The following is a 24325-nucleotide window of genomic DNA, read 5'->3' as shown; positions in this document are numbered from 1 at the left end:
AGCTACGATACAGAAGGCTGACCCCCTTTAAAGTATGCTGAGCGCTAGAGTACAGCAGGACATCCTGCTGAGATTTCCTGGTAGAAGTTGAGAATACAAGTACGGACCTTGAAAGGAAACCGGGGGTGGAGATAAAAAGGTGAGAGCGGGTGGTGTGCATGAGGTAGGATGGCCGAAGGACTATCGAAAGAAAGCCTAGTTTTAGGAGGCAGCCTGAAGGAAGAGTCATGTAAAGAAACCAAAATGCAACACGTTGTTTTTTAAGATAATAACTCCTATCCAGCACTACAGATCATTTTTAATCAAACAGGATTTTTTTTTTCTTTTCTACAAAGCAAGCCCCTTTAGCAGCCTTGCTCTGGCAATTGGTGTGATCATCTGGAGGCCACCATCAGAACCACTCACTCCCTGGACCTGTGGCCCTTCAGATGGAGAGAGCTGTGCACAAAGCCGTGAAGAGAAGCTTTTAGCTACAGACTCAGCTCTGAGGAAATAGGCCTCCCAGGGTTGCATGAAGAGAAGCATCCACCAGTTCAGCCCAAAGACATTACAGAGCCCGTCAGAGTTAGGCTTTGATTCCACCCTAGAGATTACTATAGGGATTACTACAGAAGTGAATAAAACTCAGGCCTTTCAAACCCAGCACTTGATAACACTTGAAAATGTTAGCAAAAATATGACAGAGGAAACAATTTGTCTATCCAAGGGGAAGGATAATTGGAAAAAGCTAACCAGGTGTATGACACTCCTTTGACTTTCAAGGGACCTGTACTAGGCCTGTTACTACGAAATCTGGATAGGTGGATGGGTGAGTAGGTGGGTGGAAGGGTGGATGGAAGCATATATTTGTTAATGACAGCGATGTGGAATGACTGTTAACATATTGAAGGAAGCTATCTTTTCCCTCTCTCTGCCAGCTAAAGAAGACACTGGTTTAATTGAAGTAAGTCAGAAAGAGAAAGACACATACCATATGATATCACTTATATGTGGAATCTAAACTATGACACAAATGAACCTAAGTAAAATACGACAAAGATGAACAGAAACAGACTCACAGACACAGAGGACAGGTCCGTGGTTGCTAAGTGGGAGGGGCTGTGGGACAGATGGAACGGGAGGCTGGGACTGGCAGATGTAAGCTATTACATATAGGATGGATGAACAACAAAGTCCTACTGCATAGCCCAGAGAGAAGGACACGCCACCCACTCCAGCATTCCTGCCCGGGAAATCCCATGGACAGAGGAGCCTGGCAGGCTGCAGTTCACGGGGTCACAAAAAGAGCTGGACACAACTTGGCAACTAAAAGGGAATTATATTCAATATCCCGTGATAAGCCATAATGGAAAAGAACATGCATATAAATGCATATATATGCATAAGTGAATCACTTCGCGAACAGCATAACTTTACACAACATTGTAAATCACCTACATTTCAACTTAAAAAATAAGATACTGGCTTAGTTCTTTCTCTTTCTACAACCCGCATAAAGGATACAGACCTCCTTTTCAATTTTTGGAAAAAGGGATAAAAACAAAACAACAAAATCATTTGTCTGCTGATGCCCATGAAGAAAAGATCACGAGCTAATGATACACCACACCACTCCTCTCCCTGCCCCTGGCTGTATGGCGTGGTATGTGGTGGGGACAGAACATTGAAAATGAGGACACGAGCCCTTCCTGGGCAAAGGAGTCAATAGTTCCAAAATGCTGCTGCCTTAGGGGCCAGGAAACAGGGGCCTGGATGCCTACCACAGACAGATCAGAACTCCGGCTTGGACTGAGCTTTCCTGAATGTGATATGTGGCAGAGGCAACTAGTCTTCACCACAATTTCATGGGCTCTCTGGCATTCCCAGACATCTTTTGAACTTAGGATTTGGACCGTGGGACTAGTCCTTGTCAAAGAACTGTAAATGGAGAGGCACAGACCCCTTCTGGACCAACACACTTAAGAGCTGGTGTGACTTTTCCAACTCTCTCCTCTCTCTCTGGAGGCCTGTAAATCATTTGTTGTAGATATCAGAGTGAAGAAGATGGAAGAGGCTGCCAGGGTGAGAGATCCACCTTTGATGTGTTACACCCACAAGAGGTAGGGGTTTATTTGTTACTGTAGAATACCTAGCATTGTTCTGACTAATATCTAACACCACTCTGACCATGAACTACAGGGGTCACAGCTCATTACAGTTATGATACTGAAACTAAATAAATGCCCTTCCTAAGTCCTCACATTCACTGTCACACTGCCTCACTTCCCAATTTATTGCCTCTGTAATACACACTCACACACTGTTTTGCTGTTAGATGCACATATCGAAAAGATAGACACTTTTAATACAAATACAAGACAGAAAATACAAAGAAAAAAATTAGCATCCATATCTATCCAAATCAACCGTTGTTCGTTTTTTCTTACCCACACTGTATCAGTTGAAAATATACTTTAAACATGCTTTTCATTGCAACAAAACACAAAAGTAATAACAGGAGACACAATTGATATTACTTGTATGTATGAATAGGAAACTGGCATAAAAGTTTAGTATCCTGTCTTCAAGATAGTCCATTTAATTCGAGGAACACTTACAGAGGTGGCTTGGACGATGAATCGTTTTTATTTATTTCAGTAACTTCAGGGGTAAATTTTAACTACTCTCTCATCTTTTCTATTAAAAAAGGATATGGAAAAAAACGACATAGCTTAATTTTTTTCAACCCTCTAGCATAAGTATTTGGGACAATAAGAAGCACAAAGAAAAAAGGAGGAAAGGTAAAAAATGAAAAAGCTTTTGGCTATTATATTGTTACAATTTATCAATAGTGCCCCATAAAATTTTTATGGGACATCTCAAGATGTAATTTTAAAAAGTCATAAGTTTAAAATAAAACTGTACCTCTAGTTCCCTTCTAATCAGTCTATTTGTGAAGCTCTAGCAAATATTATATCCTAAATTCTGAAAGAAAATACAAGGTAGGCTCATAGGGAAAAGACCAAAAAAAGACAAAAATTTTTTTCTTTCAAGATACTAGTTTATTTTATATAAATAATATTACATTTATATTTATTATTTTTATTTTAAACAGTACCATTACTTACTAAATCATTCTCAAGATCTGTAGAAAGATGGTAAAGTCTCTCTCATTCTAATATCAAGTACTATAAAAGTCAGAAATATTTTTCAATTTCTTCCACTGACCCATCTGTCCAAACTTTCATTCCATCCATCCATCCCATCATCTATCCACCCACCACCCATCCATCCCACCATCCATCTATTCATCTCCCATCCATCCTCCCATCCATCCACAATTTATTCATCCCTCCATTCATCCCCCCATCCATGCATCCATTCATTGCACTCACCAGATGTTCAACTGGTCTATGAAACACAAAGCACTAACCTCAAAGAACTTGGTAAACTATCATATAAGAAACTCCAGAGCAGGGCTGGTGAAATATGACATAGGAGAGTACCAAAAAGTAGTGAGAGTTTGAAAAGAAGAGCAACTTCACAGTAGAGATGGAAACATCTTCATGAAGGAGAAAGTCAAAGGTGGAAATAAAGCAAAGCAGCATGTCGTTCAGGGCCTTACAGATGAAGCTAAATTGGAAAGCAGTACCATTAACAAATAATTATCCATCTCAAGGAGTTTACTGGCTGCCAAAGAAACATACACCAGTCTACAAACCACTCCTGGAACATTCTACCATTTACTAAAAAATTTTTTTTAAAGTAGAATGCAGAACAAGGTGGCAGGTTTTTTTAACTTTGTTAAGCAGGAAGTTCCACAAAGCCTTTCCGAGTGGGGCCTACAATCAAAATGTCATCAGATTGCCTCCTCCTGCTTTTCCAATCTCTCAGGGAAATTGCTGTTCCAAAAAAAAGGCCATAGCAGAACATTTTAACTTTATTTCTATGCCGCTGTCCAAAAAGGTGGCATTTGGTTAATGTCAGCATTCAGGTGTCATTCACGTCAGACACTGTGATTTTTTTTTTCTTCCCAACTTAGGGTCTTACTTTTCTAATGACAACTAAGGTTATCCCCACCCCTTCCCCCTGCCAAAGAAAAACAAAAGACTCAAAATACCTTTGGTTATATAAAAAGTAATTGAGCAATATCTCTGGGGCCTGCTCATGTGGGTTGATGTTTTGGAAAATACTGCGGTACTGGTGAAGCAGCCCGACTTCTGTCTTCTGTTTCCCACTTCTCTAAACTCCATGGAGACTCTGCGCTGGGAATTCTTTGCACAGGAGAGGTAGCCTCCTCTGCTGTTTCCCCATCAGCTTCTCCACTATTTAATCAAGGGAGCTAATCCACTGTGGAGTTCATAATGGTTGTCAGTCACATTTCCTGTGTTATGATTGATGAATCTAACTGTGGACTTAATGCCTTTGTTCAAAATTAGATGACAATAGAATAGAGATTAATACTTCTTTTTTTTAAAGCTGCATTATGGCAGCTAATGAAAGCAGTTCCCTCATCACAATGATACAACATTGGTGGCACTGGAGACAATAGATTTTAGACTATTTTCATTTTAATAACTACACATATTTAAATATACATTATGTGAACTTTCTGCTTATTATGATTGATACTGTTTTCTCATAAAGGTTAGTGATTTTTTTTTCTTTTGTAAAAATCTAAATGAAAAATGAGTCTGTGTATGACTGTATGTGTGCGTGTGTGCAGAATAAATAAATCTCAATCCAACTCCTCTCCTGCCAAAAACCAAAACCATTTACTGAGTCACCTTTTTGCTATCTCTCTCTTTTATACCTCTCCAGCCCATTCTCTCCCTTAAAATACAATGCAGATTATCCACAGACAACTGCCTGGTGCAACGGTCCCCATGTCTGCCTTAAGACACAATATGAAAACAAGTGAAGCTTCTCTCCGAGAGCTGGTCTAATCTAGCCGCTGAATCCTGAACCCACCAGGCTTCATTTGCAGTGTCTTCTATATTCCCTCTTAGTTTCCCTCTTTTTAAATTAGTTAACACTGCTTCTTAGTCATAATCTCAAAAGAATGTCTTGATAGATTGCAACCACTGAAGATTTTCTCCACAAAGAAATGTACTTGAAATGTTGAGCAGGTGGAGGGGATGGGGTGAGGTGCTGAGGGTGGGAGGGTTCTGTGGAGGAGTCTGTGGCAGCTATTACAGGAAAAACTAAGAAGACTAAAAATGTTTATTTCAATTCAATGGGGAAAGAGTTGGTTTTTTTTTTTTAATTATTAAGTTCTTAAGACAACAAAATCACATTATCACACTATAAAACTGAGCAAAATGCAGAAGGATCTTCTGCATAATAATAAGTAAATTTATCTTGATTTTTTAAAACCTTCCCTGAGCCCCTAGAAACAGTTATCTCCTGGGATTATAGAAATATCAACAATTATCCTTTTCTATAAATCCCCTTTCCATTTGCTTTACTTAAATTTTTTAGACTTCACTAAAAACTGTTGAAAAAGGGGGTCTCTGTTCTTTAGAGAATAAGTGTGAAATGGCTTAATCTTCTCTAAGAATCGCCACCAACTGTCCTGCTCAGCTGGTAAAGAATCAGCCTGCAATGCAGGAGACTCAGGTTCGATTTCTGGGTCAGGAAGTTTTCCTGGAGAAAGGATAGGCTCTTCACCCCAGTATTCTTGGGTTTTCCTGGTGACTCAGACAGTAAAGAATCTGCCTGCAATATGGGACACCTAGGTTCAATCCTTGAGTCAGAAAGATTCCCTGGAAAAGGAAATGGCAACCCGCTCCAGTATTCTTGCCTGGAGAATCCCCACGGACACAGGAGCCTGGTGGGCTACAGTCCACCAGGTTGCAGAGAGTCAGACGCAACTGAGTGACTAAGCACAGCACAGTCCTCTGCAGAACTTGTTGCTGCGGGGGTAGACATCTCCCTCCTGACGTCGTCTGATTGTGTAACTGTGGTCACCTGTGGTTATTAGAACAGTCTCAAGTTGGGCCTTTGTTTCAAAGCATCAATTTCATATTCATTCCAAAGTAGCCTCTTTCCCTTCCCTCCCCTGCACAGGCTACAGTGGTGACCCATGATCCCAGAGACCACGTTGGGGTGGCAGGGGGCGGGGGGTGGCGGGGGGAAGACAGTGCCTGCAGTCTCTTTCCCAGCCCTGCTTTCCTTGTGAACAGTGATAAGGTGGAGAGGAAGAATCAGACATCATTTGTGCCTGTCCATAACCACTGATCTACTTCTTAATCTACAGATTTCAGGACCGTGAGTGGAGGTTCTGAGAGTCCTGTCCGGGGTGTCTCCCTGCTTCCTGAACAACAAGCAAAGCTTCAACTCCTCAGCAGAACATTTAAGACTCTTCACAACCAGATTCAAAACTCCTGTTTCAACCTCATTTCCTGTCACTTGGCTCAGAAACCCTACATTCCAGCTCTATGAAACCTTGGTCAGTTTGCCCAGGCTTATCCACTGGCTTCTCCTTTCCTCAGATTGCCCTTTCCCCTCTTTTCAACCTCTCTAAATTCTTATTTATCTACAAGTCTTGAGAGGCTTTCAGACAGGTGGGGGCCTGGGCATATGCCTGATTCACCAAGTTCCCTGGAACGCTGAAACAGAGGGCTCCATATAACCACAAGATTCAAAACCAAAAGAACACTGAAAATCTCTAAACTTTCTTTTATAAGTCATCTAGACATATAGCTGGTATTTTCCCTCAGCTTTCAGTTCTTTTTATAATGCAGTTACAATTCTTGTATAACTAAAAGTCAATTTAAAAATAACAATAAGCCATATAAAAAAGCCATCAAGAAAACATTTAAAATTTCTTTCGCAAGTCCCATCATGACTCTCATGCAAATGATGCTGTTTTCTTAAAACAAATAAATTATAAAAATGATCCAGCAAAATAAAAACCTTGATTGTTTCACTGAATGTTAATTCCTTGAGGAAACACACACACACACACACACTGTGGAATTTCATTAAGACGGCTTTTATACATTGTCACACATATAGTTCTATAAGAGAATAACACAAAGTGATGCTTCACATCAAAAACAACAAAATGCAATAATCCGATAATGTTAAAACACAATATTCTCTCTGCCAAAGAATAAAAGCTGTAGAAACGATTTTAACTTTGTATCTATAAATCAATTTTTTTTTCAGGAGGGAAAAGACTTATAATTAGTTATCTGGAATAGAATTTTCTTCTGTGTTATTTATCTCCTCTCCTCTCTCCAAATACACTGTGTATATAGGAATAATCTAAAAGTTTGGGGAAAATATTGGCTTTAAGTGAAGTACAATACTTCTTTTCTGAAATGACCTTTGTTTGAGGTTTCATTATGCTATGTTCAGGAGAAGAGACACAAACTGAAATTTCATTTGGGTTTTCCCTTCCTTAGATGTTTTAACAAAATTTACATAATGGACTCCAGGGTGGCAGCCAAGCCGGAGTTGGGGGAGAGTCAGTGTATGGGGTGGGTAACAGACTGCCTTCACCCCACCAAACTATAATGAGATATCCCCTCACATCAGCCAGAATGGCTATCATGAAAAGATCCATAAACAACACATGCTGGACTGGATGTGTAGAGAAGGGAACCCTCCTACACTGTTGGTGGGAATGTAAATCGGTGCAGCCACTATGGAGAACAGTATGGAGGTTCCTTAAAAAACTAAACTAGAACTACCACATAACTCTGCAAACCTACTCCTGGGCATATATTCAGAGAAAAACACAATCTGAAAGGATACCAACACTCATTGCAGTATTGTTTATAACAGCCAAGACATGGAAGCAACCTAAATACCCACCGACAAGATGAATGGATAAAGAAGTGGTACGCATACAAAATGGAATATTATTAACTCGTTAAAAAGCGTGAAATAATTCCATGCAGCAACATGGATGGACCTAAACATTGTCTTACTGAATGAAGTAATTCAGACCAAAAAAAAAAAATATATATATATATATGACATCCCTTTTATGTGGAATCTAAAAAGAAATGTTACAAATGAACTTACAAAACAGAAAAGGGCTCACAGACTTAGAGAATGAATTTATGGTTGCCAGGGGGAAGAATGCGGGAAGGGATAGTTAGGAAGTTTGGGGTTTACACACTGCTATATTTAAAATGGATAATCAACAAGGACCTACTGTATAACACATGGAACTCTGCTCAATGTTATATGGCAGCCTGGATGGGAAGGGAGTTTGGGGGCAGAATGTGCTATGCTTAGTCACTCAGTCCTGTCCAACTCTGTTACCCCAATGACTGTAGCCCTCCAGGCTCCTCTGTTCACGGGGATTCTCCACGCAAGAATACTGGAGTGGGTTGCCATACCCTCCTCCAAGGGATCTTCCCATCCCAGGGATCAAACCCAGGTCTCCCACATTCCAGGGGGATTCTTTACCATCTTAGCCACCAGTGAACCCATTGGAGGAGAATGGATACATGTATATGTAGGGGTGAATCACTTCACTGTTTACCTGAAACTATTACAACATTGTTAGTCGGCTATACTCTAATGCAAAATGAAAGCAAAAAAAAAAAAAAAATAGACAAAATAAATCCAGCCCACTACTTGCTTTGGTTTTTAAATAATGCTTTATTGGAACACACCAAATGCTGTTTGTTTAAGTATTGTCTATATGCAGAGTACATCATGAGAAACACTGGGCTGGAAGAAGCCCAAGCTGGAATCAAGTTTGCTGGGAGAAATATCAATAACCTCAGATATGCAGATGACACCACCCTTATGGCAGAAAGTTAAGAGGAACTAAAAAGCCTCTTGATGAAAGTGAAGGAGGAGAGTGAAAAAGTTGGCTTAAAGCTCAACATTCAAAAAACGAAGATCATGGCATCTGGTCCCATCACTTCATGGGAAATAGATGGGAAAACAGTGGAAACAGTGGCTGACTTTATTTTGGGGGGCTCCAAAATCACTGCAGATGGTGATTGCAGCCATGAAATGAAAAGATGCTTACTCCTTGGAATGAAAGTTATGACCAACCTAGATAGCATATTTAAAAGCAGAGACATTACTTTGTCAACAAAGGTCCGTCTAGTCAAGGCTATGGTTTTTCCAGTAGTCATGTATGGATGTGAGAGTTGGACTATAAAGAAAGCTGAGCGCCGAAGAATGGAGGTGTTGGAGAAGACTCTTGAGAGTCCCTTGGACTGCAAGGAGATCCAACCAGTCCATCCTAAAGGAGATCAGTCCTGGGTGTCCATTGGAAGAACTGATATTGAAGCTGAAACTCCAATACTTTGGCCACCTGATGCGAAGAGTTGACTCACTGGAGAAGACCCTAATGCTGGGAAGGATTGGGGGCAGGAGGAGAAGGAGACAACAGAGGATGAGATGGCTGGATGGCATCACCAACTCAATGGACATGGGTTTGGGTAGACTCCGGGAGTTGGTGATGGACAGAAAGGCCTGGCGTGCTGTGATTCATGGGGTCACAAAGAGTCAGACATGACTGAGTGACTGAACTGAACTGATGGCTATTTTTGTGCTGTTTAAGGACAGAGTTGAGTGGCTGTGACAAGGTCTAACATATCTTTTTTTAACCCCTGCATAAATTAATTTCCACAATCCCTCCTCTAAATATTTTCATCTTGGTTCTTGGCATAGAGCATCCCATCAAGGCTTACCTCCGATCACTTATTCTGTACATGAAGAAAATGGGGTGCCAAATGACTAGTTGGAACACTTCTCCAATAAGAAGCCAGTCTAAAAACATTACAAGGATCCATGGACAAAGAGAATGGAACATGGTAGACTGAGTTTCAAAGAATATGAGACAATCATTATTCTGACCAGGCAATTGATAAATAAAGCAACGGTGTCACTTACTTTCTCATTTGGCATTGTCCCAACACAGAGACCTTCACAAAAGGAGATAGGAATCTCAGGTGATTCATTTCCCAAACTATGTTCTGAATGAGGAATGGGAGAGATCACAATCAGAAAAGCAGTTGCATGGGTCATTTGGTCAATAAAAAGAAAAAAAAAATCAATATGATCATTTGAAATCAAAACTGTGAAGACACAAAGAATCCACAAAACTAAAATAAAATATTAATGATTCCAGCAGTCCAGGAGATCGGATCTCTTATTAAAGTGAAAAGTTGGTACATTTCTACTTGAGCTTCTCTACTGTGTGTGGGATTTTCTAATCCATCATTCAAATGTGAAAAACACTGGCTTTGGCCACTAGTTAATTATTGGATTGTCATAACCCATTTCACGCTTACTCATCCTTTTTTTTAAATAAGCTGATTTTGTTAGTGATTTTATTTTGTAATTACTGTCTCCTGACAAGTAATTACTGTCTCCTGACAAGTAGTGCCTTTACCATACCTGTCATTTTACAACAGAATCTACTGAGAGAAGGGAAAAAATTCCCTGCATAGAGAGACTTCAAATATGTTACCATGTAGTCACACATGCAGTTTTAAAACAGTGGAGGAGGAATGCTGAATGGCCATGATGACGTATAAGGTTATCGAGGATACCCTAAGGATAGACGCAACTTCTTTTTTATATATAACTTCCTCTAAGTGTGTGTGCAGAATTATCAACCCTTCTTAGGTGCATTTCAATGAATCCTGGGATTGGTTTTGTATTCAGGCTGATGAGTAGCTATTTCTGAGCTCCTGTAATTATCAGGATGACTAATTTAATGACTACCATGACCAATGTGCACAGCCCTCACAGGGTGTGTGGTGGGGACTTGCTGAAAATGTTACAATTCAATGTTACAAATAACATTAAAATCAGAATTTTTAAATCACTTCTGCTTTGGCTTTATTTCACAAACCAAAAATGATATTATTTTTAACTCCTCTGAGTCCACACAGCCCTTGTGTCACCAAGCCACAGCTGCGAGAATCTACTATGTCACCAAGTATCGGCTAATGATGATGTCAGCTATTTACCTCTCCGTATGGCCACCCTCGGAGAAGGCAATGGCACCCCACTCCACTACCTCTTGCTTGGAAAATCCCATGGACGGAGGAGCCTGTTAGGCTGCAATCCATGGGGTCGCTAAGAGTCGGACACGACTGAGTGACTTTACTTTCACTTTTCACTTTCATGCATTGGAGAAGGAAATGGCAGCCTACTCCAGTGTTCTTGCCTGGAGAATCCCAGGGACGGGGGAGCCTGGTGGGCTGCTGTCTATGGGGTCGCACAGAGTTGGAAACGACTGAAGTGACTTAGCATAGCATGGCCACCCTACTAGACTGTAAACACCTTGAGGGCTGGGAGAAAGTCCTATTTATCTAGGAGTTTCTTATCCCTAACAGAACATGGGGTACCTCCTAGGTCTGCTCAGTAAATGTCCATTAACTTACACATGGTTTTGCTGGTATGAGAAAGCTAATGCAAGTGAAGGACAATGTCACCAAACTGTGAGATCATATGGGGCACAAACCATATTTCTCATCCATGTGTCATCAATGCCTATCAATGCCTACAAGGCCTCCAACAGAGTAGCTAGTAAATGAATGTTTGTGGAGAAAAGAAAGACTTTTCAGTGGAAGGTGAAAAGCCCATTCAGTGATATGAAAATACAGAGATTTTGATCAAGTATGTTGTAGATCTACATCAGGAGTCGATAATATTTTTCACCAAGGGCCAGTAGTAAATATTGTGTTGGCCCAAAAGTTCATTTGGGTTTTTGGTAAGATGTTTCAGAAAAACCTGAATGACCTTTTGGTCAACCCATTATATAAGGCTCACAGGTTTCCTGTCTCTATTGCAACTACTTCATTCTGCTGTTACAGGACAAAAGCAGCCATAGACAATACGTAAATGAAAGACTATGAATGTGTTCCAATAAAAATTTATTAACAAAATTAAGTGGTGGGACAGAATTTCTTGCCAGCCATAATGTGCTGATTCCCTCTATAAATGAGAAAGGCAAAACAATAAAGCTTTTAGAATACAGCAGTATCTACTTGACATATAGAAAGAGTGTTTAAAATACAAAGAAAAGCAGTTACTCTTCCAAAAAAAGTGTAGTAAGTGGGCTTATTAGAATTAGGAATAATAGAATATGACATAGTCATGAAATTAACAGCTCATAGGTACCAACACAACATGAATAAATCTCACAACATGATGTTGGACAGAAAAAGAAGTATACAAATGGACATACAAAAACATCATTTAGAGAGTGACAAGGTAACCTACAGGGTGGGAAAGAAGTTTGCCACTTATATAATTATCAAAGGCCATATACCCGTGAAACTATTCTGGAACCAATTCCAATCTGTGTTTTTCCCCACACAAACAAGCAACTCTACAACACCAGTGCAGTGATCCACAATTTAACTAGTTTTGACATTGCCTGCCCAGGGACGGCACTGGATTCCACAGGTTAAGGGCTTAGTCCTGCAAAATTTGAGCCCCTCCTCGCTTCAGATGCCACTCTTAAGCCCAGGTTATTACCCATGTTTCTGGATGATTGGCTATAAATCAGAGGTTCCTATGACCTCCTCTCTGGGTTCAATCAATTTTCTAGAGCAACTCCCTAACTCAGAGAAATATTTCACTTACTAGATCACTGGTTTGTTACAAAAAGATATAATTCAGGAAAAGTCAGATGGAAGAAATGCAGAGGGCAAGGTAGGGGAGACAGCAGGGAATTTCCACACCCTCTCTAGGCATGCCACTCTCTCCAGGCCTCCACATATTCACACCCAGAAACTCTCCAAACCTGGTCCTTTGGGGGATTAATGGAGGCTCCATGACACACCCATGATTGATTAAATGACTGGCCATGGGCAAGTGATTCAATCTCCAGCTCCTCTGCTCTCCCCAGAGATCAGGGGCTAAGACCATATAATCACATAGGTGGGTCCCCTGGAAGCTAGCCCCATTCTGAAGTGTGGTCCAGAACTCACATTATTAACATAAAAAATGGCATCATTGTTGCTCTCATCACTTAGTAAATTCTAAGAGTTTTAGAAGCTCTCTGCCAGAAACAAGGACAAAGACCAAATATAACTCTTATTAACAATCACAATATCACAGCCTATAATCAATAAAGAACCTCTTCATATCAATAAGTGAAACACTAGCGAAAAATAAAAATAGAAAAGGACAATAACAAGCATTTCACCAAAAAAAAGTATGCCCAAATGGCCGAGAAACCTATGAAAATATGATCAACTTCATTAGTTATCCGAGAAATACAAGTAAAAATCACAATAACGCACCACTTCATGCTCACCTGTATTTTTGTGCTCAGTTGCTTCAGTCGTGTCTGATTCTTTGTGACCCCATGGACCACAGATCGCCAGGTTCCTCTGTCCATGGGATTCTCCAGGCAAGAATACTGGACTGGGTTGCATTCCTGTCTTCAGGAGATCTTCCCAACCCAGCAATCATATCCGCATCTCTTATGTCTCCTGCATTGGCAGGCAGGTTCTTTACCACTAGCCCCACTTGGGAAGCTCACATGCTTACTGGAATGGCAAGAATTGGAAACGCTAGAAGTGATCCAGAAGGCAATAGCACCCCACTCCAGTGCTCTTGCCTGGAAAATCCATGGATGGAGGAGCCTGGTGGGCTGCAGTCCAGGGGGTCGCTAAGAGTCAGACATGACTGAGCGACTTCACTTTCACTTTTTACTTTCATGCATTGGAGAAGGATATGGCAACCCACTCTGGTGTTCTTGCCTGGAGAATCCTGGGGACAGGGAAGCCTGGTGGGCTGCCGTCTATGGGGTCACACAGAATCGGACACGACTGAAGTGACTTAGCAGCAGCAGAAGTGATCCAAGACGATGATTTAAGAGGATCCTGAACTCAATTCCTCCCATGAACACCCTGAAGTTATAGCTACTGACTGAACAATTTCCTCTGGAAAAAACACAAAAACTAGCAGAGCAGCCCTTCATACCAGGAAAACAAAGGAAGACCCACATCGAGCAGGTAGGAAAGCCTAGGACGTGACGTCACCATAAACTCCATCCCAGGCTGTGTGACCCACAGTCAGTGGAGAACTCAACAAACCTGGAGCTTCTGCCCAGGAGTGCATGGTCTGCACTTACACCAGGCACCGCCGCCCTGAAGACTTTACCTGAGAGACAGGCCACCAAAGCATATGGCTTTGAAAAGCAACAGGGATCACATCCAGGAGACACTGTGAACTACAGACTGGCACTTTCCAAGACCATTGCCAATGACCACACAACAAGGGCACTTGCCATCTGCCTCTGCAGAGATTTAACCCTGTACTGTTGCAATAGCAGCACCCTGAGGGAGCTCAGGGTGGAATGAGGCACCCTGTACTCCAGGGAATCTGGTGGGACAGGTCTTTAGTTAGATGTTTTTAGGAACAGATTGAATGCTCTCAATCCTTGCATCTCCTCATATCTAGAAAAGCACTAAATCCCCTCATGGTGACATCATAGCCTCATGACTAGCAGAAAACCTTCTGTAAAATGAGTGCTGAATGATTTAACTCTCCCTTCACCAAAACCTTGTATATTGACCAATATATATCGACATATATTGACCTTCCCCCACCACCTCTCTGGAGCAGTCTCTCAGAGCTATCTGGGATGCTGCCTCCCAGGCTGCAGTCCTCGTTTTGCCTCAAATAAAACTTAAGTCCTTCAAGACTGGGAGAAGTAGCTGTTTCATCTAATGCTTAAATCCAACACACAGAGTCAAGCAAAATGAAGAAACAGAGGACTATGCTCTAAATGAAGGAAAAAAAAATAAAACCCAAGGCCTAAAAAAAACCTCAAAAACAACTCTAATGAAAAAGTCTGATAACCTTAATATCAAGTTATGGTGAAGTTTCTTGTGTGGCTTGGGGAGCATGAAATGGTACAATCACTTTAGACAGGTTGTTAATGTCTACTCCGGAGAAGCCATGGCACCCCACTCCAGTACTCTTGCCTGGAAAATCCTATGGATGGAGGAGCCTGGTGGGCTGCAGTCCATGGGGTCGCACAGAGTCAGACACGACTGAGCAACTTCACTTTCACTTTTCACTTTCATGCATTGGAGAAGGAAATGGCAACCCACTCCAGTGTTCTTGCCTGGAGAATCTCAGGGACAGAGGAGCCTGGTATGCTGCCGTCTATGGGGTCGCACAGAGTCGGACACGACTGAAGTGACTTAGCAGCAGCAGTACTGTCTACTCACCCCCTCTAAGGTGATACCTAAGAGACATGCATGCCCGGGTACAACAAAATACACATTTAAGAGTGTGCAGAGCAGTATTATTTGCTGGAAACGACTGGAAACAATCCATGTGTCCATTAACAGTGGAATGGATAAATGTTCATACAATGGAATATTCTGCACTAATGACATAACCATATCTTCCCAGGTGGTTCAGTGGTAAAGAATCTGCCTAGTAATGCAGAAGACTCAGAAGACAGGGGTTCGATCCCTGGGTCACGGGAATCCTGGAGGAGGAAATGGCAGCCTAGTCCAGTATTCTTGCCTGGAAAATTCCATGTACAGCAGAGCCTGGTGGGCTGCAGTCCATCAGGTTGTAAAGAGAGAGACACTGAGCATGTATGTACCCACCCAGTGACATAAACAAGTCACAACTACACACACAGCAAGGACAGAGTTCATAAACTTAATGTTGGGAAGAAAAAAAAAGCCACATGCAAAAGAACATATACAATATTAGCCCATTTATATAAAGTTCAAAAACAGACAAAACATAACCAGTGACTTACCAGAAAAGTTGGTCTTGTGGACATGTTCATGGTGTAGAAAGGGGTTGTCACTGAGTTGGGCTTCCTGTGGGCTCTGAGTTCTGACCACTGGTTTCTTGACCTGTAATTATATAGGGGTTTACTTAATAATAAGTTATTAAGTTGTATGTTTACATGTGTGCACTTTTTATGTTGGTAATAGTCCACATTTTTTAAAAAAGGCTTTAAGTCACTTGAGGCCTGCCATCTGTAAAATGAGACATTTTAAAAACAGCATCTCTAGCAGGACTTTCTTTTCAGTGATACCACTGCATTGTAATGGATATGTCACTATCATTATGGCAAGAGTCATTTTATATGGTTTCACTTTTTATGTCTTTCACTAGCTCATTAAAAGCATTGCAGTACTGTTCGGTTCCCTTGACATGCTGGTTGCCAGGGAATTTCCTCTGAAAACGCAGTAAGTCACATGGAGAGGATATCTGGATGTTTCCATGGAAAGCCCCACTGACCCCAGCATAGGAGTCAACCCATCCAGGCACCACAGAGCTGAATGAAGAAAACTCCAGAAGGTCCCCAAAGCCAGCCAGTGCGGTCTTCCCAGCTCAGGCCCCAGACATCCTGGCTCTGAGACAAGACACACACTATAATTCCACAGAAGTCCCTAACCTGGAGAAACTATGAACACAACAACACAAGCTACTGATTTATGCCACTAAGTTTCTGGTGTTCATTCGGCCAGAAATGCCATCATTAAAAAGTCTACACATAACACGCGCTGGAGAGAGTGTAGAGAAAAGGGAACCCTCCTACACTGTTGATGGGAATGCATGCTGGTGCAGCCACTGTGGAAAACAGTAAGGAGGTTCCTCAGAAAACTAAAAAGAGAGTTGCCATATGACCCAGCAACCCCACTCCTCAGCATGCAGCAAGACAAATCTAATCCAAAAAGACACCTGCATCCCTATGTTCATAGCAGCTCTATTCACAATAGCCAAGACATAGAAGCAACCTAACTGTTCACTGACAGATACATGGATAAAGAAGATGTGGTACATATATAGAATGGAATCCTGCTCAGCCATAAAAAAGAATGAAATAATGCCATGTGCAGTAACACGGATACAAATAGAGATTATCACACTGAGGTAAGTCAGAAAGAAAAACGCCATATGATATCACTCACATGAGGAATCTAAAACATGATACAAATTAACCCGTCTATGAAACAGAAACAGAATCACAGAAGTAGGGAACAGGCTTGTGATTGCCAAGGGGCAGGGGCTGGGGAAGAGATGGACTAGGAGGTTGGGGATTAGCAGACGTAAGCTTTTATATAGAGACTGGATAAATAACAAGCTGCTACTGTATATTTAGCACAGGGAATTATATTCAATATTCTCTGATAGACCATAATGGAAAATAAAATTTTAAATGAGATGATATATATAAAGTAACTGAAGCACTTTGTTGTACAGCAGAAATTAACACTTATAAATCAACTGTTTTGCGTACATGCTCAGTCACTCAGTTATGTCTGACTCTTTGAGACCCCATAGGCTGTAGCCCACCAGGTACCTCTGTTCATGGGATTTCCTAGGCAAGAATACTGGAGTGGGTTGCCATTTCCTCCTCTAGGCAATCTTCCTGACCCAGGAATTCAACCTACATCTTCTGTATTGGCAGGCAGATTCTTTACCACTGAGCCACTTGGGAAGCCCTTTACTTGTGGCAATACAAAAAATATACTGAGGGCTTCACTGGTGGCTCAGTGGTAAACAATCTGCCTGCCAATGCAGGAGACCTGGGTTTGATCCCTGGTCCAGGAGGATCCCACATCCCATGGAGCAATTAAGCCCATGCACCACCACTACTGAGCCCTTGCTCTAGAGCCCGGGAACTGCAACCAATGAAGGTCACACACCCTAGAGCCTGTGCTGTGCAACCAGTTAAGCCAGCACAATGAGAAGCTCAAATACCACACTGAAGAGTAGCCCCCACTCACCACAACTAAAAAGCCAGCACACAGCAATAAAGACCCAGCACAGCCAACAAGAAATAATAAAAAATGAACAAATAACTTCTTTAAATAGACACTGGGACAGATGATGGGATAGTATGTGCTTGGGGCTACCTTTGGGGTATTTCTATTAGGATAAAAATGAGGAAGTAATGAAAACGGTGAGAAACAGTGACGCCCTCAGACGTGCTTCTCGGAGAAGTGAATAGGCATATAAATGTGACATTCTTACATGTATCTGTGCTGCACTCATAGTTTTCAAAGTGCTCCTACAACATACCTTGAGTGAAAGTCTTTGGTAAATTGTAAGGCATGATGAAGGACAGCACTATGGTGATATACAGGGGACAATACAAAGTTAAGGAGCCTCTAACTGCTGTGGCCATGGAATCAGAATGAAAGAAGAGAGGAAATAAAAGGAGGATGAGAGCATGCCATGGGAATACGACTTTCCTCCTCTGCAACCTCAGAGTCAAGATCATGGTCAGATACCCATATGATGTCAAATTTCCAGAATACTATCTAGGTGTTCTCTTTCAAGCCAGCCACTGAAATTTTTGCAGTCTCATAGGACAAAGTTGCTCCCTACTCTGCTCTCTTCATGGAAGAGCTCAGCAAAACTTCAACATGGCAATGAGGAAGAAAACAATGAAAACGTCTGCGCATATTTTTAGTGGCCAAGGTGACTTTCCCCTTGATGACCTAAAGCAGCGGTCCCCAATCTTTTTGGCACCCAGGACCGGTTTCATGGAGGACAGTTCTTCCACAGACTGGGGGCTGGGTGGGAGGGAGTGGCTTTGGGATGATTCAAGCACACTACACTTATTGTGCACTTTACTTCTAATCTTGTGCTGCCACTGATCTGACAGAGGTACCAGTCCATGGCCTGGACATTGGGGACCCCTGAGCTAAAGGACACAAGTGTAAAAGACACAGATCTTAGCCCTCTGAAGAACCTAATCTCCCATAACACGGGGTTAGGACTTCATCTGATGGTCTACATTCAAGGACTTCCTGTTTTTCTAAACTATGGGAGTTTAAAATGTGCTGGGAAATTCAGTCTGACTTCTTTTTTATTTCCGCTGCAGGACATACAATGGAACAGAACATGAGGTCTAGAAAAAAAGGAGAACAAAAACTCACTTTCTATCTCAGAGAAGAAATAGAAAGTAGAAAGATCATGTTCTGAAGCAGTTTCCATTGCTCTCCAAGGAGCAAAATACAATGAAAGATCCAAAAGGAGGGTGAGAGGCCATTTCCTTGCACAGCTTTCAAACTGATGCATTTTACACTAGAAGACTTTTATTTTATCCTGCTCTCTGAGGGTGAAGAAAGTCACTTCAGAACTTGCCCGGCCATCTTCTGCTTTTTATGGAGTCTGTAATGGAGTCAGGGGTTGGTCTGTCTTCAAAGGACAAAAGATTCTTTGTTGATTCTAAGTCTTTGTGGAATTCTATGTGTTCACACCATGGCAAGCTCTGTGTCTGACATCGTGCCCCAAATATAGTCGGTGATCAAGAGGTGGTTGGTTATTCATTCAAACACTGACTGTGCTAGGCCTTCAGCTCAAGTTATGAAAGAGACTGTCTCTGCCCTCATGAAGCTCCCTATAATAACTGTGGTGGTAGCGCTTGGCCACTGAATGTGACTGCACTAGAGGTACCAGTGACTAGCTATCTAGAAAGTGGTCACTGGGAAGTAGCTGCCCACCATGTTTCTGGGCCCCTTTGCATCTCAACAGGGTCATACTCATCACTTCCTAACCAAAAAAAAAAAGAAGTGATGACACTACTTGCAGACTAGAAAAGCTTACTTCCTGCATATCCTCTATCTTTTCCCCTTTCTATTGGCTGGATGTCAATGCCTGTGGGACATCAAAGATAGGATGATCTCTGTCAGCCTGGATCCCTGAATGACTCAGTGGAGCAGAGATTCTGCTCTCACTCTCTGCACTGCCACTGCACCATCACAGATTACATTTGGCATCAATGGAAACTCAATTTCTATTCTATTAAGCCACTGAGATTGAGTAGTTTTCTATTACTACTGCTAGGATTCTGCCACCTACTCATACAGCACGTTCCAGTTCATTCATTCATTCATTTTTTTATTTATGCCAGCATACCATCAAGAGCCCACTGTTAGGCTGGCATAGTTCCAGACAACTTGGACACCTTGGGTGAGGAGGGATAGAAAATAAAAAGGTAAACACACAAGAGAGCTGACATTGGAATAGCAGTCCATTTGGGCTGTTACAACTGAATATCACAGACTAGGTAGATTACAGAAATTCATTAACAACAGAAATTCATTTCTCACATTCTTGGAGGGGGGAAGTACAAGACTGAGGTGCCAATATGGCCACATCCTGATAAAGGCCTTCATCCAGAGCTTTCTCACTGTGTTCTCAAATGGTGGAAGGACAGGAGCTCTGCAGGATCTCTTACTAAGGGCACCGGTCCCATTGACGAAAGCCCCACCCTCATGATCGAATCACCCCCCAGAGGCCCCACTCACTAATACTATCACCTTTGGAGGTTAGGATTTCAACGTATGAATTTGGTGAGGCAGGGGTAGGGAAGGGACACAAACATTCAGACCATATGAGAAGGAAAAAGCAAACATCACCTGTTAGAGAATAACGAAGGAGGTGCCTATTTGATCTAAGACTTGAGGACATAAAGTAGCAAACCATGTCCATATCATGTATATTAATAGGAAAACAGCAAATGCAAGCTGAAGGAAGAGCATATGCAAGGGCCTGGAGTTACAATATCACTAGCTTATTCTTGGAACCAGAGACGTGTGAGCTCTACCAGCTAAACCAGGATAAGAAGCATAAACCCAGACAGTTCCTAGTGAACCAGGAGGTATAGTCCACTCTAGGAGAAAAATATGATGAAAGATTCAAAAGGAGAGGCCATTTCTTTTGTGTAAGCCATTCCCTTACACAGCTTTCAAACCGATGTGTTTTACACTTCTGACCTTCTGACCATCCCAGCCACTGGGCCAAGGCCAAGGACTGCTTCCGTGTAGAACCAAAGCCTTGCTCGCTTTGTACAGCTCCACACTTTGGCCATGGCTATCTTTGGTTAGCACTGACTGACCCCAGAAGAAAGTGTTTTAGTAGCTGCAGCAGCAAGTACGATTTTAGAACACCACTCAGAATCATCTCCTTCAATCAATGAAAAAAATGTTAATTTCTAATGTTTTTAAAACTGGGAAAAGATCTATTGTCTTGAATGTCCCTAAGAATCTTGGCCTTAGGGTTTCAAGAAACCAATAACATGCAAAGTGCTAAGTAATTTTTTAATTAAATAAATAAATAAAAGGTAATCACGATAAGCCTACTATAGAATTTTTTTTTTTGTAGTAGGAAATTGTTATGGTTCCAGTTTGGGACCTGGGGACCACATTTGATATGAACTCTCCTGCCCTTACATGAAATATTGACTTAATTTCTGTTATCAGTTGGAATATGTTGCTGTCTTATTCACTGGGAATTACCCTGGCTGAAAATATTTGCTATTTTTCCTTCTTCAGATTCTCCTGTGTCAACAGCCTGAGGGATAAACTGTCTGATTCAGTTATAGAGAAAAATCACTGTTTTTATTTGATGCCTTTTTCCCCCCAAGGGGACTAGAAAAACATTCTCATTGCTATTAACTTGTTTGTAAGAAAGAAGGAGGTGCCATTTCACTAAAAATCTATCACACAGTCCAATAATTGAGGTTGCTCTGAGCTAGGATGGGGAAGGTTTCAGGATATGATTTAAGTAGAAAGGAACAAATTAGGGTGGAATGAAGAGAACTACTGAGTAGTCACAGATGTGGCCTTAACCCTGGGGGCAAAGGGAAGCAGAACCTTGGATATTCAAGGGTTGCCAGGGAGAGAGGTAAGTGGAATTAGGAAGCTGGGTCCGGACTCCACTGGTCTCTTCTGATCCTAATGGTTTATGGTTTTTCAACAATTAAGCATTGTGATGGTTATTTTTATATGTCAGCCTGGTGAGGCCATGGCATCCAGATATTTGGTCAAACACTATTCTAGACATTTCTGTGAAAGTATTTTTTGGATGGGATTAACATTTCAATCAGTGAACTTGAGCAAGTTACACTTCTCTCTCTAACGTGGATGGGCCTTACACACTCAGCTGAAGGCTTTAAGAAAAAGACTGACTTCTAAGAGGAAATTCTGTCAACCAGTGGTCTTCAAGCTTCAACTGCAACTCTTTCCTGGAAACCTAGCCTGCTGGTCCAACCTGCAAATTGTGCATTTGCCAATCCTCCACAATCACATGAGCCAATTATTTAACAAAGTACTGGTTTTCCTGCTGGTTCTGTTTCTCTGAAGAACCTCAGTATAAGCATCTGCCAATGCCTGGCATCATCCTAAACTCTTGGCGCTTACAGGGGTACAAAAGAAGTAAAGTTAACAGCCCACTTGGAGCTTATGATCTTGGCCTGTGCAGTAAACTCAGAGAGCATGGGATCCTCAAACCCTGCGCAGCCCACACAAGGGCTGGCCCTTGACCGCTCCTGGGAGATGACTCCTAAGCCCTCAGAATATTCTATTAAGTGTGTCTTTGTACCACTGTGGCCTTGGGCCATTCCAGATAGTTTATGTTCAGTTCAGTTCAGTCGCTCAGTCGTGTCTGACTCTTTGCGACCCCACGAATCGCAGCACGCCAGGCCTCCCTGTCCATCACCAACTCCCGGAGTTCACCCAGACACGTCCATTGAGTCAGTGATACCATCCAGCCATCTCATCCTCTGTCGTCCCCTACTCCTCATGCCCCCAATCCCTCCCAGCATCAGAGTCTTTTCCAATGAGTCAACTCTTCGCATAAGGTGGCCAAAGTACTGGAGTTTCAGCTTTAGCATCATTCCTTCCAAAGAAATCCCAGGGCTGATCTCCTTCAGAATGGACTGGTTGGATCTCCTTGCAGTCCAAGGGACTCTCAAGAGTCTTCTCCAACACTACAGGTCAAAAGCATCAATTCTTTGGCACTCAGCCTTCTTCACAGTCCAACTCTCACACCCATACGTGACCACTGGAAAAACCATAGCCTTGACTAGACAGACCTTTGTTGGCAAAGTAATGTCTCTGCTTTTGAATATGCTATCTAGGTTGGTCATAACTTCCCTTCCAAGAAACAATGGAATAATCAGTGGTGAAGGCCTGCTTTTGTTCACCTGGGACCCAGGGCCACACTGTATCAGTTTGATCTCTTAGGGGTGCTGGAGACTGAGTAGCTAAGATCAATTAAATGTGTGATCCATATCTAGGTGAATGACCCCCCAGTAAAAACCCTGGACACCAAAGCTTGGGTGAGCGTCCCTGGTTGGCAACACTTCACACATGTTATCTCATGTTGTTGCTAAGAGAATGAAGTATTGTCCCTGTGATCCCACTGGGAGAGGGAAGCTGATGCCCACTCACCTCCTGGACTCCACCTTATGCACCCTTTTCCTTTGCTTCTCTTTATTTGTATCCTTTCTCTGTAATAAACCATAACCTTGAGCATAACAACTATGTGAGTTCTGTGGCTCCTTTATCAAATCACCAAGCCTGAGGGTGGTCTCAGAACCCTTGACACATTCAACAACATATACTGAGCACCTACCACACGCCAAACACAATCCTAAACACTCAAGACTCATGTGGAAGCAAAGGAGGAAATGACCCCTGCCCTCTTGGAGCTCTGACCTTGGTTATGTCCTCGGGATTGAGTGAGGTCATGGCTCTCATGTTCATTTCTTATTCACAATCCAGCTACCCAGACAAAAAGCAGCATCTAGAAGACCATGATATGGAAGATCGAGCAAAGTATGATGATGTTTGAACAGTGGATCATATTTAAATGCTAGAAATTACCTCTCCTGAAAAACCCTTAGAAATGAAATCTCACCACACTTCATCCTTCTGTTGGTGCAACCAAAACACTTAGTAAAGGTTAGACTCTGAGTCTTCCTGAGCCTTAACTTTCTGGCTTGCAACACAGGGTGATGACCTGTCAGAGTGCACAATCTATTGCAATTACAAATCAGATCATTCTTACCAGGTAAGGTCCCAACAGGAAACACATGCAACACTCAAGAACAGTCCAAGAGGGCTTCTTTACTGAGGGATTCATTCCAAAGCTCAAGGGACAATGCACAAACTTCCAACAACAGTAAAGCCACCCAGATCCCAAGGGACCAAGGAGCAGTGAGTCCCAAAACACGGAAGGAAACATAGTCACGTGGAACACGCCACCTTGGGCACATGGGGGACTGGATCTATGTCACAGCTGACCAAGTACGGAGTACGGAGCAAGGATCTCTCTCTCCTTCCTGACCCACCCCACCTCTTGTCGGGGCTTCCCAGTGACCAGTCCAACAGAAGAGACAGGCAGGCTAGTCCACTGGTAAACTTTCAGAGGTCACCTTCCAGGGGTGGAGAGAAGAGAGAAGACTGAAGTGTGGACCAGTAGTGCAGAGACACACAGTCATGCATGGGATACCATGGAGCCAGAAGACAGGAAAACTCTGCAACTACACTCGGATCAGAAGGGAAAACACAATTTTAAGTATTTCTCACATCAAATTTGGAAGAAATATTTTTGAGATCAT

General features: G+C 42.1%; 1 long non-coding RNA gene across 2 annotated transcripts in view; it reads right to left on the bottom strand.

Annotated features, from left to right (window-relative positions):
- LOC133235178 (uncharacterized) overlaps nt 1–16374 on the bottom strand; it is a 614403-nt gene extending 598029 nt beyond the window's left edge. Inside the window, exons 1-2 of one of the 2 annotated variants that reach the window (XR_009732460.1) lie at nt 15713–16374; nt 9853–9935 (exon numbers count right to left, since the gene is read on the bottom strand). This is a non-coding gene — a long non-coding RNA (uncharacterized LOC133235178). The remainder of the gene's footprint in view (nt 1–9852; nt 9936–15712) is intronic. The other variant, XR_009732461.1, reaches the window with a different exon arrangement.
- Nucleotides 16375–24325: the final 7951 nt, after the last annotated feature.

The sequence above is a fragment of the Bos javanicus genome, chromosome 22, assembly GCF_032452875.1.
Source record: "Bos javanicus breed banteng chromosome 22, ARS-OSU_banteng_1.0, whole genome shotgun sequence".
NCBI lineage: Eukaryota > Metazoa > Chordata > Mammalia > Artiodactyla > Bovidae > Bos > Bos javanicus.
Note: the sequence above shows the minus strand (reverse complement) of the source record. Positions and strands in the feature narration are given on the sequence as shown.